The 14603-nt window shown below is 44.6% G+C and overlaps 2 protein-coding genes across 2 annotated transcripts in view; one reads left to right on the top strand and one right to left on the bottom strand.

The window, feature by feature from the left end:
• DEPDC5 (DEP domain containing 5, GATOR1 subcomplex subunit) overlaps nt 1–14603 on the bottom strand; it is a 186270-nt gene that overhangs the window by 7052 nt on the left and 164615 nt on the right. The window lies entirely within an intron of this gene.
• The window catches only part of RSPH14 (radial spoke head 14 homolog), a 60999-nt gene that overhangs the window by 33854 nt on the left and 12542 nt on the right, over nt 1–14603 (top strand). The window lies entirely within an intron of this gene.

Raw genomic sequence — 14603 nt, 5'->3', positions numbered from 1 at the left:
CAGGGGGGGAAACAACAGAGGGAGAAATCTTGCCACTCTTACTCATTTTTGTTTCGCTCGGTGTCCTAGTTCCTCTCTCAGCCTGAGTGATAGAACACCTGCAGTTGTGGGAGATGGGAGAAGGAAGTGCATCCAGGAAACTGGTAGATTAGATGGAAAGGGATAGAAAAAGGCAGAATGGCTGGATGACAAATGGGGTTTTGGGAGTGGCAAACAGCCACCCCAGAGCAATGCTATGCCTGAGGTGACAGAAGCAGCCTCAACTTAATTGCATTTTATTGTTTTATGTAAGCTGCCTTGGAGATCGAAAGGAGGGGCAGAAGCTAAGTAAATAAGCAGTTAAGCAGTCAAGGCTAAGCATGGGCTTTGATTTGGCTACGCAGGTTCAGTGCTTCTCTTTCTATATACAGTGGTACCTCAGTTTAAGTACTTACTGTATTTTTTGCTCTATAAGACTCCCTTTTTTCTCCTAAAAAGTAAGGGGAAATGTGTGTGCTTCTTATGGAGCGAATGCAGGCTGCGCAGCTATCCTAGAAGCCACAACAGCAAGAGGGATCGCTGCTTTCACTGCGCAGCAATCCCTCTTGCTGTTCTGGCTTCTGAGATTCAGAGTATTTTTTTCTTGTTTTCCTCCACCAAAAACTAGGTGTGTCTTATGATCTGGTGCATCTTATAGAACGGAAAATATGGTAGTTTGTTCCGGAGGTCCGTTCTTAACCTGAAACTGTTCTTAACCTGAAGCACCACTTTAGCTAATGGGACCTCCCGCTGCCGCCGCGCAATTTCTGTTCTCATCCTGAAGCAAAGTTCTTAACCCAAGGTAATATTTCTGGGTTAGCGGAGTCTGTAACCTGAAGCGTATGTAACCCAAGGTACCACTGTATATACTTGCTTTTTCGAGATGTTCCATCTTACACACAACTGCAAAGACAGGATGGGGTATGTACAAGCCACACACTCACACACCACTGGAAACTTTGTGGATAGGACTTTCATGGTACATCTGTTATTAGTCATCTGCCCACACCTTATGATGTATTTGGAACTCCTAAACAACCTTGGAAGCTAGGTTAAAGAACATTCTTCTATGGCATCTCAAGGTTCCCTAAATGCAGTTCCTGAACTATCTCGGATCGTTCTCGGATCACGGGATATATTCTATTCTGGCCCCATTCTTATAAGTTTTTTCTTGAAGCATGTCCACTGGATATTCTGAGCTCATTTGTATTTGACTCCCATTGTAAGTTGGTCCCCAATGTGCACCTCTTGATGTGAATCAAGAAGAGGCAGCGTCCTTGCCACAAGCCTTCCAGGAGAAACATCCATGCAATAGAGAGCCAGTGTGGTGTAGTGGTTAAGAGCGGTAGTCTCGTAATCTGGGGAACCGGGTTCGCATCTCCGCTCCTCCACATGCAGCTGCTGGGTGACCTTGGGCTAGTCACACTTCTTTGAAGTCTCTCAGCCCCACTCACCTCACAGAGTGTTTGTTGTGGGGGAGGAAGGAAAAGGATAATGTTAGCCGCTTTGAGACTCCTGAAGGGGAGTGAAAGGTGGGATATCAAATCCAAACTCTTCTTCTTCTTCAACATTGTCTTCACAATTATCAGATTTTCTGCCTGGCTGCTGGTTTTTAAGCACTCTCTCTCTCTCTCTGTTTTCACTCAATTCCTTGGCTGTCGCACCAGCTCACCACATGTTCTAGTTCCCCCACCTTAAAGGTGCCAGATTGTTCTATTCGAAGCCTCTCAAATCCACCTCGCCCACTGCCATCCCTTGCTTTTCCAAATGGCACTTCCGTACACTAAAAACGGGAGTATGAATACAACAGACGGCCACTGTAAATAAGCTCGAGGGCCATATGAGATGGTTGAATGTATACGCTTCAGCAGAGGGTTCCCAGGCGACAACAGTGAATTAGTTACTTAAAGGCTTAGGGGCCAACCATGAATGGTGGTAAAATAAACTGGGGTTTTATTAATCATGCATTATTAAACATGGAGGGAAAGGAGTGCAGGCTGATTAAGCATCCTGTACAGCAGTCTTCTTCATCAATCTGGTGCCTTCCAGATATTTTGACTACAACTCCCATCATCCCCAGCTGGTACATGCTGATGAGTATTTAGTCTGGAACATGTGGAACAGCAGCAGGTTGATGAAGGCTGCTATACATTATTGCCTCAGCAGAAGCACCAAGAAAGCAAGAGGTGCTTCAAACACCTTTGTAGATGGAGAGGCAAGGCCTAGTTGTCAGCTGTGGTTATAAGGAACATTCGGTGTAGTGTAGCGAAGCAGCAAGCCCTGTGGCCCCACTGATTACCTGCAAATCTGATAGGCATTGCCTCTACTCCCTCATCCAAGCCATTTATAAAAATGTTGCAGAGTACAGGGCCTAGAACAGAGCTCTGGGGCACTCCACTTGAGATCTCCCTTGCAGGCTGATGCTGAGCCATGAACAAGCACATATTGTGTACAGTTGTTCAGGCAGCTGTGGTTCCACCCAATGGCAGTATCATCCTGCCCACATTTTACCATATTGTTAACAAGTATATCACAGGAGGCTTCTGTCAACTGCTTTGCTGAAATCATAATATGTCCATGGGATTTCCACAATCCACTTGGTTATCAAATAGTAGTTACCGTATTTTTTGCTCTATAAGACTCACTTTTCCCCTCCTAAAATGTAAGGGGAAATGTGTGCGTGTCTTATGGAGCAAATGCAGGCTGTGCAGCGATCGTAGAAGCCAGAACAGCAAGAGGGATTGCTGCTTTCACTGCACAGCGATCCCTCTTGCTGTTCTGGCTTCTGAGATTCAGAATATTTTTTTTCTTGTTTTCCTCCTCCAAAAACTAGGTGCGTCTTGTGGTCTGGTGCATCTTATAGAGCGAAAAATACGGTATATAAAAAAGAAGAAGGTGAGATTGGTTTGGTATGATTTATTCTTGATGACCCCTGCTGGCTCCTAGTAATCATTGTACATGCTAATTTTAATAGCGTGTACTAGAATTTTGCCAGGCCTCATTGTCAAACTGGCATGGTCTGTAGTTTTCGAGACCTGCTCTTTACCTCACCTTTTGAAGGCAGGGACAACATTTGCCCATCTCCACTCTTCTGGCTCCTCATGCATTCTCCATGGATTCTTAACTATTTAAAAGTTTCAAACTGTGATCAGCATTTCTGCTCCTTCAACACCACAAGATGTAATTCATGGGTTGGCAAACTAAGGCCTGGGGGCCGGATCTGGCCCTATCGCCTTCTAAATCCAGCCCGTGGACAGTCCAGGAATCAGCATGTTTTTACATGAGTAGAATGTGTACTTTTATTTAAAATGCATCTCTGGGTTATTTCTGGAGCCTGCCTGGTGTTTTTAGATGAGTATAATGCATGTTTTTATTTAAAATGCACCTCTGGGTTATTTGTGGAGCATAGGAATTTGTTCTTTTTTTTTCTTTTCAAAATATAGTCTGGCCCCCCACAAGGTCTGAGGGACAGTGGACCAGCTCCCTGCTGATAAAAGTTTGCTGACCCCTGATTGTAATTCATAAGAGTCTTGAGAACTGAACTTGTTTGATAACATAAGGACATGCTGGATCAGGCCAATGGGCCATCTAACCCAGCATTGTGTCCTCATTGTGGCCAACCAGATGGGGGGGTGTGGGAAACCCGCAAGCAGGATTTGAGCACAATCTAATTTAGCTAGGTGTTTTCTATCTCCCTACCTATTCTGGGTTGCAAGTCCTTAAGTTCTACTTTTCCCAGGTACTTAACAGTTCTGCCTTCTCTCTGCCTTCTGGTTTATAAATCTGCAAGATGGTTTTCTCTGGATGCTCCTTTGCTCAGGTTTGTGTAGCCCTCTTTAGCTTTTCCACTTAACTGGGAACCAAGCCCCCTCACATTACCAGTTAGGCAGAGCCATAGTTCAGTGTAAGACTTATTTTACAAAGAGGCATCATCTACCCACAGACAGACACATAAATAGGGCAGTGCATAAATGAGCCGGAAATCTACACAACAAAGAACCAACCATTAAAACAAACAGAACTGAGATGTCGGCCTGGTCAAACTCCCTTCCTCCCACTCTCTTTTAACGGAGAATCAGGGTAGACCCATTGCCATTTGACAGATGAAAGGGAGAGAGAAGGAAGCAGGGTTGTTTTATTTCCCTCTCCGCTCCCAGCTTTTAGCAAAGCCTAAAGTATGTTGTGGTTCGAGGACCCGACCCCCACAATGTGAAATGAAGACACAAGGACACGTGATATAAGGTTAATGGGCAAGGAAAGGCCACAACTTTATTGGTTACAGCAGTGAAAAGGTATTGGCTTAGGCATTGGATCTCTAAAACAAGTGGGTTTATTCACCAGTAGGTGGAGTCTGTTGATGCTAATCCAACTATAGGCTCACCCCTGATGTCACCGAGGGTTGTGCCATGGCCTCCCGCCAAGCAGGCATCAGACAGAATACACGACCGCCAGATTCCTTTAACGGAATACCCAAAAATTGAAGGCATAGGCGATGGCCACACCTAGCACTTCGTCACACCACAACACATTATTCCAATGCCTAACCTACCCACCAATACTACAAAAGTTGTGACGATTGCTACGAGGTAGGCGAAAAAACCAAAAAGCCCAATGCCAAATGGAAAAACTCCTACCAGGCCCCCTGGGCAACCAGGGCGACCAACCTAAGGTCCATAGCAAGGCCAATGACCTAAGCCCTAACTCAAAGGGAGCGGAGGGTGGGTGACTCGCGACGAGACGACGGCGAAGAATGAGGCCGGGGAGAGGCTGGCGCTGCTGCAAAAGGCTGCTGAACACACCCCCTCTGAGGCACCTGGTTGGATGCCTACCGGGGGGCGTGGGCGCCAGCCAGGTGAGGTGGAGGCAGGGGGCTAACGCCCCCTGCTAGGGGCGGTGCTCGGGCTCCCGCCCACAACCACTCCCCTCTCTTCCAGGGAGGAGAGTGTATAAAAAAAATCAACAGAATTTTGTGTAACAAACAAACATCAGTGAATAAAGACCTCTGCAATGGATGAAATCCTTTAAACGATCTAACTTGGGCTGTAGTGGTATGAAAAGAATCGCAGAACTAGAAGATGCATCAAACAGGACATCCACTACTAAAGTATCCTGAGCATCCAGCGTCGGCTTAGAAATCTCCAACAATGGCGAGTCCACCACATTCTAAGGCAGCCTCTGTTCCACTGCTGACCAGCCCTGCCATTAGAAAGTTCTTCATTCACTGGTGCTTTGGGTAGCCAGCTTGTGAATAATTCCTATCCCTTGCCTACCGTCTTACAAAGTAAGCGCCCTACATGGGATGATGGATAGCCAGCCTTGTTCTCATGCTTAAAAATAGTCTTAACACCCAGACTGTGATAAAATGCCACCTGCCTCTCAAAGTAGGACGAAGAGGTGGAGCAAACCATCGAGTCTGATAAACTTCTCCTTTGCAATGATAGCACACAAGGTCAGATCTCCCTATTCCACTCATTCCCCAAATGCTATTCTCACCCAAGTTTTATATTTTCCAGAACTTATTGTAGCCAGCACAGTACAAATGGAACCCATCACAAGACTGACTTAAAATGGAGCAAACCACTTCTGCATCAAATCACATTTGCACATCGTTGTTCACATCAGGACAGCTAGACATATTTCCAAGTCGCCCACTATCTGTCCACTCCAGTGGGTGGAGAGGGAGCATTGAGTGTCTTCAAATGGCTTAAGTTTTCAGTTGCTGGTTTGGGAGGAAACACATCAAAATGCACTAGTCGTACTTTGGTTCTTGAACAGAATGCATTCTGGGAGTCCGTTCAACTCCCGGAACCATTCAAAAACCAAGGTGTGGCTTCCAATTGGCTGCAGGAGCGCTGGACACTCGGCTTCCGAAAATCGTTCAAAAACTGGAACACTCACTTCCAGGTTTCGATTGTTCGGGAGCCGATTTGTTCGGGAGTCAAGGCGTTTGAGACCCAAGGCACGGTTGTATTTCTCAAGAAACTCCAGGATAGATGTGGCTTGTGGCTAACATTGTTTTATTTTAATTTACTTTTTTATTAAAAGATTTTCATGAATAACAAAGGTACATACAGTGGTGCCTCGCAAGACGAAATTAATCCGTTCCGAGAAATTAATCTCTTCGTCTAGCGGTTTTTTCGTCTTGCGAAGCAAGCCCATTGACGGATTAGCGCTATTAGCGGCTTTGCGGATAAGCAGATAAGTGGCTTAGCGGCTTAGAAAAGGGGGGGGGAGGGGAAAAAAACCGCAGGAACTCGCAAGACATTTTCGTCTTGCGAAGCAAGCCCATAGGAAATTCGTTTTGCGAAACACCTCCAAAACGGAAAACCCTTTCGTCTAGCGGGTTTTCCGTCTTGCGAGGCATTCGTCTTGCGGGGCACCACTGTATAATGTTTCAACACACATAGTCCTTCCTATATGGCAGTTACATTTGGTGTGAGACATTGTTGTCATAGACATTGTGAGGTGGGGGGAGAGAGAAGGGGGGAGAATAATATTCCGTTCTTTTGCATAGCGTATGTGCAGAGTTTTTGTGTCAGCGCCATGTGGACAGATCATTTATTTATTCATTCATTGTTGCAAAGCGAGAGATTGGAGAGCCCAGAGCATGGCTGGCTGCATTCGGTTGCTTGCAGTGAGTTTTGTCTCTGTGTGTGATGAGGGGGTGTTATTGGGTCAAATTAGCCATATTGATTCATATGCTGTCAGGGGAGGGGTTAGGTCATATCTTGAGCTATATATGTAATAAAGGGAAGTTGTAACTAACATTATGTACAAACAGCATCAGATACCAGCAGTGGACATGCACTGGATGTAGAGTAAACTGGAGTGTGCTCCTTCGGGAGGAAGGGTGGGATATGAATTTAAGAAATAAATAAATACAGTCATACAGGAGCGGTGGTGACCTGGAGGGCTACTTTTGCCGAGTGAGGCTGCAGGCTTCTGCAAGACCTTGCATACTTTGACACAAGCCTAGTGAATCTGGAGAAGCTTGAAATGATGGATGCTGTAATTGCTATATCAAATCGCAAACTGGAGCCAAGCTTAAACTATCCCAAACTAGTTTTGTTTTTGTTTTGTGTTGAGCCAAATGATACCCAACAAATTAAGGTACTGTACTGCTTCAGATTTCCTCAGCATTCTTCCACATGGCTCTTCCAACCTCACAATTCTTCCAGCCTGCTACATGATCCATGGAGGGGAGTAAGGATCAACACGGTTGCCATGTTGTTTGGGGCAATCCAATACGTGGGAAGGACATTTTTAAACCAAGGGCTCTGATGATCACCAGTTTTAAACTGCAATATCATTTCTCATTTCATTTCTAATTTTCACACTGCATCTGCCTTGCCTTGTCTGTTCATACATCTTTCCCCCTTGTTTTCATACAAGTGGGTGTGTTCTGCACCATTTCTCCCCATCTCTCAATTTATTCATCTGTAACAAGGTACATTTTATCCCGTTTGCTCTCTCTCAGAAGATTTGCTCTGGAGTGAATCATTTCCATACTGCATGGCCACACAGCACTCTGCAGAGATTTGGTCAACATGAACGAGACTCTGCAAGCAGCCATTCCTGCTGCTGTTTTCAACGGTCAGAGGTTCCTCTGGGTTCCCTACCTCTTACCATATTCTGTGTCCCAAATAACAGGAAGAAAAGTCTACCAGTGCAAGTGAACCACTGGAATGTACCACCCACTTTCTTCTCTCTCTCCCCCTCCCCAATTATTCCTACAAATATGGCCTGCAGGTATGAACTGCCACCATTACAATGTGCTGGACCGCTTTTGTACCTCATGTAACCCTGAGACGATGGGTCACCCAACAATTCTGCCGGATAACTGTGAATCCCCATTTAGACCATGCTCAAATATTAATGCATGCAAAAATGTCTCTCTCAGGTGCAGCTGCAAGTGTTCAACGTATTTCCTCCCCCACCTTCTTAAAGCTCTCCCTAGCAGCTTTCAGAATTCACAGCTTCTGCATAAGGTTGTGAGCTAGTTAATAAGTCTGTGAAAAGCAAATAGAGTCTCAAACTGAAACTAGGCAGGTCAGCTGCATGAGTCGATAACTGTAAGAAAACCCAGGCTGTGCTGAATGTCATACCTCCAGCAGCCCTGACTCCTCCGCTCTGACACCATTTTGGGCCCTTCTTCCCGTGGCATCACCAGCATGGGAGGCCAATGGAGGGTATTGCTTTCTGGCACCTTCTAGAATGGTAATGAGAGGCACCTGCACCACCCTCCCAGAAACTGGGGGTGGGGGAGAGGGAAGGAAGTGTGAAAGGGTGGAACCAACCATGAACCCCCTCCCATGTGGCCCCCTAGGCTTGCAGCACAGTGTAGCATCTGCAGTGCTGAGAAGGGGCCCTAGCACCTCAGAAGAAGCTCAAGGTGGTTTGCACTTTAATGAGAAACTACCTAATTCACGCCTATTAAACCAATATGCGACCCGAAACAAATGAATTATGTTAGGGAAGCAGCTCACAGAAATGTGTGTATTAGCCAAAATTGCATACAAAATGTGTTTGCTTGGGGGAAGAATTACACAAAATGCTGGACTTTCATGAGGATTTTTAGTTTTAAAAAAATGCAAATTGCTGTAGAAATATGGAGATCTGAATTTAAGACCGGTGAAGTAAGAAAAAAGAAGTGCTGGAATTGACAAATCTTACAGCTGCACCCCATTCCTATACTTCTGACAGCAGTATAACCTTGAGTACATGGGCTTAAACAGTATTTTTTTTTTTTGCAAGTGTCTTTTACTTGGTCTAAATTTGGGGGTGGGGGCAGGGAAAAGAGAAGATGGCCTAATTCTGTGGAGGGGGGGACCTACTGTAAAAGGGAGAGATTATCTTTGTGCCGCATGTTTTGAAGGTTTCACGTGACACCTGGAGTGATGCTAGTATCCCAGACTGCGTCTGCAATCCTGACCACACTCACTCAAGAGTAATTCCCACTGGATTTAGTGGGGCACCTCCAAGTAACTGCATGTAGGATTAGGCTAAAAGGCACCCAGAGGAGATGATCATTTTAAGAGAACCAACCTTTGCACATAGCTGTTGTGAGTTCCATAGTTCTTGGAATATGTCCAAGTGAGTACCTGGCTAGTTCTGCAGTGCTTTGAAAGAAAGAGGTGAGGTGAGGGCAGGCTCTGTTAATTAGTTACGTATACTGAGGCCTTGCCTCCATTTCTCCCTTCCCAGAAAGAAAGCCTGCTCTGATTTCAACTAACTTCCTTCTCAAGAAGTTGGAATAAAACCGAACCATCTCATTAGGATTAGATGTACCTCATGGGAAGGAAGAGCAGCAAACCAGGGGTACATGTTCATCACCCCTCTTATTCTCAGCTCAGCTATAAATGGTATCAGAGCAATGATTACTCTCTTTCGACTGGCTCAGATGGAGAGCGGCAGCCACCCGAAGTGGCAGATTTGGGCCACCCTTAAATTACCGGCATTTTTAAAACAGAACTGTAAAGGAGGGCACCATTTGGATTTTCCGCCTCAGTTGCCAAGATGTCACTGGCAGGCTTGCTCTTATTCCCCATATTAGGCTTTATGAATCAGGGTGAGGTAATCACTGCTGCATGCAATTCACATCAGCCAATTACTGCTTCTCCCGAAGCCTACAAATCTAATTTAGCTAGAATTATGTAAGAAAAACAAAACAAAACAAAAAGATGATGCTTAGGGCAGCTCCTAAAAAAGACAGCCCATTCCCAAATATTCATAGCAACTTATTTGCTGGCGTAGCATCACTGTAATGCCATCAGCAGCTTCATTTGCAAACTTGGACTTGCTCCCACGTCAGCAGGATTGCAAAGGCAGGCACCTCTTCAGGCTGCTGCTGAAGGCGAGGGGAACGCAACAGGCTCCTCCTCATGTGTGGCTTTCTATAGCTGTGTGAGGAACAATAAGTGGCCTGATCAAGTTAATCTCTGCTGGAAACATCAGTCACCCAGTTAAGCTGACCTGATGCCCCTCTGTGCCCTTCCATTCCACTGCAACAGATTTCAGCTGATACAAAAATCAGTTCAGTTATGCTTGGCCATATAACAGAGCACACTGGTACTTGGAAATTGAAGTGATGAGTAGGGAGGGGTGGATTAGTCAATGTTGCTTCCTCTCAGTTTCTCATTTTTTCAGATCTTAACTTCAGTTCTCCATTATTCCAAATCAGTTTGTGGGGAAAATGGTTTCAATGAAAAATTACGAAAATTCACCTGTATTTTAATGTGAGTTTCTCCTGATACACATTTTTAATGCTATCTTGTTAATATAAAGACAGCAGTTTCCCCAATATAATACAGTTGTGTTATTTTCACCAGTACATTCATTTTTGCACACAGTTCGCTCCAGTGTATGCATTTTTGTTAACACACTGCTTAGCTGGAGAACTGCATTGCAGAATTCGGTTCATGTGCAGTTTCAGAAAGTGCAAATTAGGTAGGTTCGCCTTGAAATTGAATTTCTCCCCCTATCACAAGGTGCCTTCTCTGGATCCTCTACAAGAATTGACCCCTTGCTAGATTACAGGTGGAAAGTCTTTGGGAAGAGGTTACAAGTGACTCAAAAGGTGTTTTTATTCCATTTAGTAGTGACATTTTTACCGGGCTAGTCTCAGGAGCAATGGCTAAAGTCCAAGAAGTTTATTTAGCATCCCTCCACCCGTACCCTGTACATTAAGTAGCAGACCCCACCACCTCTTATACTGCTTTTGAAAATCTTCTCAGCTGAGTCTTTTCTATTTGGAAAAAATGGAAGCTTTGACACAATCCTCTCCTACAACACCATGTTCAACTTTCTGCACACCACAGAACTAGTTGGGAGCTCCAAGATTCGAGAGACTCTTCTGCACTGCAGGGCAGAAGGAGATAGGCACAAGAACAGCCAGTTTGCAGAATAAAGTCTCTCTTCCCACCATCACCAGTGGCAGAATCACCGCCTTCTTGCCACCCCTCACTTGCTGTTTTATGGAACCAATGAGATAACCTCCAACTTCAGGAATGAACAACCATTTGCTAGACTGACAGGTCAGGCCCAGAACAACTTGATCCACAAAGGCTTCACACAGGAGAGGCTTATTCACAGGAGGACCAGAACACCGCTGGATGCCAGGCTGCACATAGAGAGCCTGGTGAAGTAGGGGCATCCAAACACATCCTTGTTCATACTAAGATGCATGTGTTGTGCTCACAAAACTCCACCTTCCTGAACTCCTTCACCATAAGGGATTTCTTCTCAGTGGTTCCTAAGCAATGCCATGTCAGCACAGGCCATCACAGGCTTTATCTGATCATAGCCTTTCAGAGTTGTACCTCGGCAAGTTCTTAGGCTATTTGACCTTCTAGTTACTATGGAGAAGTCCAGCCCAGCTGACTAAAACCCAAGCGAAGGTGCGAGAGATTAGCAAAGCACAAGCTCCCTCATGGAAAGGTGGCTGAATCTTCAGCATGGTTCAAGTCAAGAATGGGTTGGTAACCTTTGGCCTGGAATAGTAAACAATACTTTGAATCCAACATGTTTGCTGTTATTCATTATGCCTCTACAATCAAAAGTGAATTGTTACAGGAAGAAAATGCTGAATCTTTGTATGCTGGAAAATATTCTAGGTCTGTTATCCACCCTGCAGAAAAGGATGATCATGTGTGCACTAGCCTCTGTTAATACTATAAGGCAGCACAAATTCAGTGACTCTGGGTATGGATCCCTCAAGAGACATCAGGTGCATGCTTTGGGCTGGAAAATTAATCAGTATGAATTCCTTTCGAGATTCTACAAGAGAGAAAGGTCACTTGGGCAGAAGCAACTCATTCCACCTCAGCTTTTAAAACCAATTTTAGGGGATCAGGGGAGAAACAAGCTAAGACTGCAAACACTGCCACTGGCCATTGTCATGAGAGAGAATACATTTAATTAAGACCCTTTAGGGCATTTGATGACACATATTCGGTTATCTCTCACAAAGAATTTAAGGAGGGGGGAGAGTTCAGGAAACTACAGCAATTTCTCAATTATAAGGTAACTGCAATATGAAATTGAGAAAATTGTATTTATCTATGACTGATGGATTAAGTAGCCAACACGTCAATCAAAAAGGACATCAGCAAAGAACCATGCATCAGGCAATTCCTGTTGTACGTTGCTTAACCACTATATATATATCCAGTGTACAAAACAGTAATCTTACTCCTATATCACTCCTGAAAAGCTGAACAAAATCCTTTACTGAACTGTCACTTTCAGTTTCTGGAAATGACATACCAACAGTGCAGATTTCTAACTTTCTTGTTGGACTTGCCCTTTTCTTCAAGTCTCTTCAACCCAAGTGATGGGAATAATGGGGAAAGTGTTAACATTTGAAGTATCAAGTCATTTTGAACTCTCTTGATTTCAAGGGGCAACTAAATTGTTCATACAAAAGCTTTTGGTTGCTGTGAAAAGTGCATGGGCTCATCTTTGGAAAACTGCATTCATGCCAATTAAAGATCTGGACATGTTGACTGATTACGGAAATGTTTCTGTGGAACTGGATGAAACCATTCCCCTTTTATTGAAATATTCATTGTAATATATGGTTGAAAAGTTATAGGGGAAGATTTAATCTGAGAAATTTAAAGCAAACTCGCTGTGTGCAGGACTGAAGCCTCTTAGCCTGTTTCACCACCACTTTACAACCTTAAACCTTCCATTTTACCAGAATATAAAGGTTTAACCACTTAAAATCGAATGCTACAGTCTGAGCCAATGCGCTTTTAGTCAGAGTTAAATTCAACTGGGCCTACTCCCAGGCAAGTGTACATATGATTGCAGACTTAGGCTGCAGTCCTATGCCCGCTTACCTGTGAGTAAGCCCAATAGACCTCCATGGGGCTTACTTCTGAGTAGTTATGTATGGGCTTGTAATGTTTGCCCCTTTGCTCAACGAATCTGACAGCAGAAGAGTGCCAAGGACTTGAACGGAGGTTATTTTATTTAGCTTTATAGAAACTGACTTTCAACTACCTGGATCTCTCAATGATTACCTGAGGCATGGAATGTGAACTGCACATGCAGCAGGAGGAAATCAGCCCTTATTTTTCTGGAGTCCCTTGCCCTGTGGTGGATGGCAGAGGACACCCAGTTGCACTTGAAGCTGCATGATTTTGTGACCGCCGATACTGTGAAATGAGGCCACATATTCTACAACAACGAAAATATTAAAGAAATCTATCTTATGGCTTGGAAATCAGCACCAGTGATATCAGTGGATTTTGTCAGTGAGCCAGTGACGTCTCTAAAAGCCTCCTGTGAAGTTGTTCAGCACTGCCAGCCTGTCTATATCAAGATTGGTGACAAAAACCTTCCACTGCCTGGATCAAGCTTTGTTTCCTGGAAGGCGCTAATTCTGCCTTCCCGGGAGCTCCTTGGAGCAAAGAAGCTTCTTCAATGTGGGAAAGCAAGCCAGTCAAAAACGGCTAATAAGATTATGGCAAAATGAGGAGACACTGCATTGTTGCCCTGCTGATTAACGCACTTGAATGTGTGTAAGTGGTACATTATTAACCTCCCGATGCCAGCTCAGTCACTTTTTAAACCATGTATCTAACTGGCATATAAATGGACTGTGTCCACAGAAGAAGAAATTCCAACTGACACCAATATTTCCCACACCTGGTACACTTCCTGAAATGAGGAGGGCAAAGTCCCATCCTGTACTTGTGTCTAGAACTTTATTTATTTATTCTACCTGGCCAGCCAATCAAAGCTAACATAAGGCATGCATAACTGAGGCACTGTTAGTAGGTGGTTCCCTAGACCAGATGGCTAGGAGGTTGCCTGCTCTTGATGGGGTTACACTCCCTCTGCAGGAGCAGGTACGCAGCTTGGGGGTCGTTTCTGGTCCATTGCTGTCACTTGAGGCTCAGGTGGCCTCTGTGGCAAAGGCCTTCCATCAGCTTTGGCTGGTGGCCCAGCCGCATCCCTATCTGGACATGGATAGCCTAACTTCTGTTGTCTAGGCTCTGTTAACCTCTAAGTTAGATTACTGCAGTGTGTTACCCTTTTGGGAGGGGTATTGTTTTTGTTTGTCACTGCGCTATGTATTTTTGTGTTTTTACATTGTAAACCACTTTGTGATCCTTTGATGAAGGGCAATATAGAAATGTAATAAATAAATAAATAAATAAATGAAAACATAACTAAAAAAAGTGCCACCAGACCCAACTATTTCAGACCTGAAGCGCCTCTGGACCAATTATTTTTCAATTTTTGGAAGGGAGGGTACCATGGCTACACCAAAAGACATGCCCTACTCCTGGAAGGCCACCATTAGCGGGCAGCCTTAAATCGCTTGACTATGTCAACTGCCCGAAGATGAACATCACAGAACACAAAAACCAGGTTTTCTCTCGCAAAATTCTTCATGTCCTGATTTGCTTGTTTTTGGAGGGCTTCTCTCAAAAGATCTGATGTGCAAGCAGATAGACTTACTGAGGCAGTAAGTCAGGAGGAGAGGAGAATCCTACACTTGAGACCATCTTGCCAAGAAGGGCCCTCTCATCCTTTCCTGTCTACTCAGCCCAGGTGCTGGCCCTTCCCTGAGA

Source organism: Podarcis erhardii, assembly GCF_964252035.2.
Source record: "Podarcis erhardii genome assembly, chromosome: 15".
NCBI lineage: Eukaryota > Metazoa > Chordata > Lepidosauria > Squamata > Lacertidae > Podarcis > Podarcis erhardii.
This window is presented reverse-complemented; position numbering and strand designations above follow the sequence as displayed.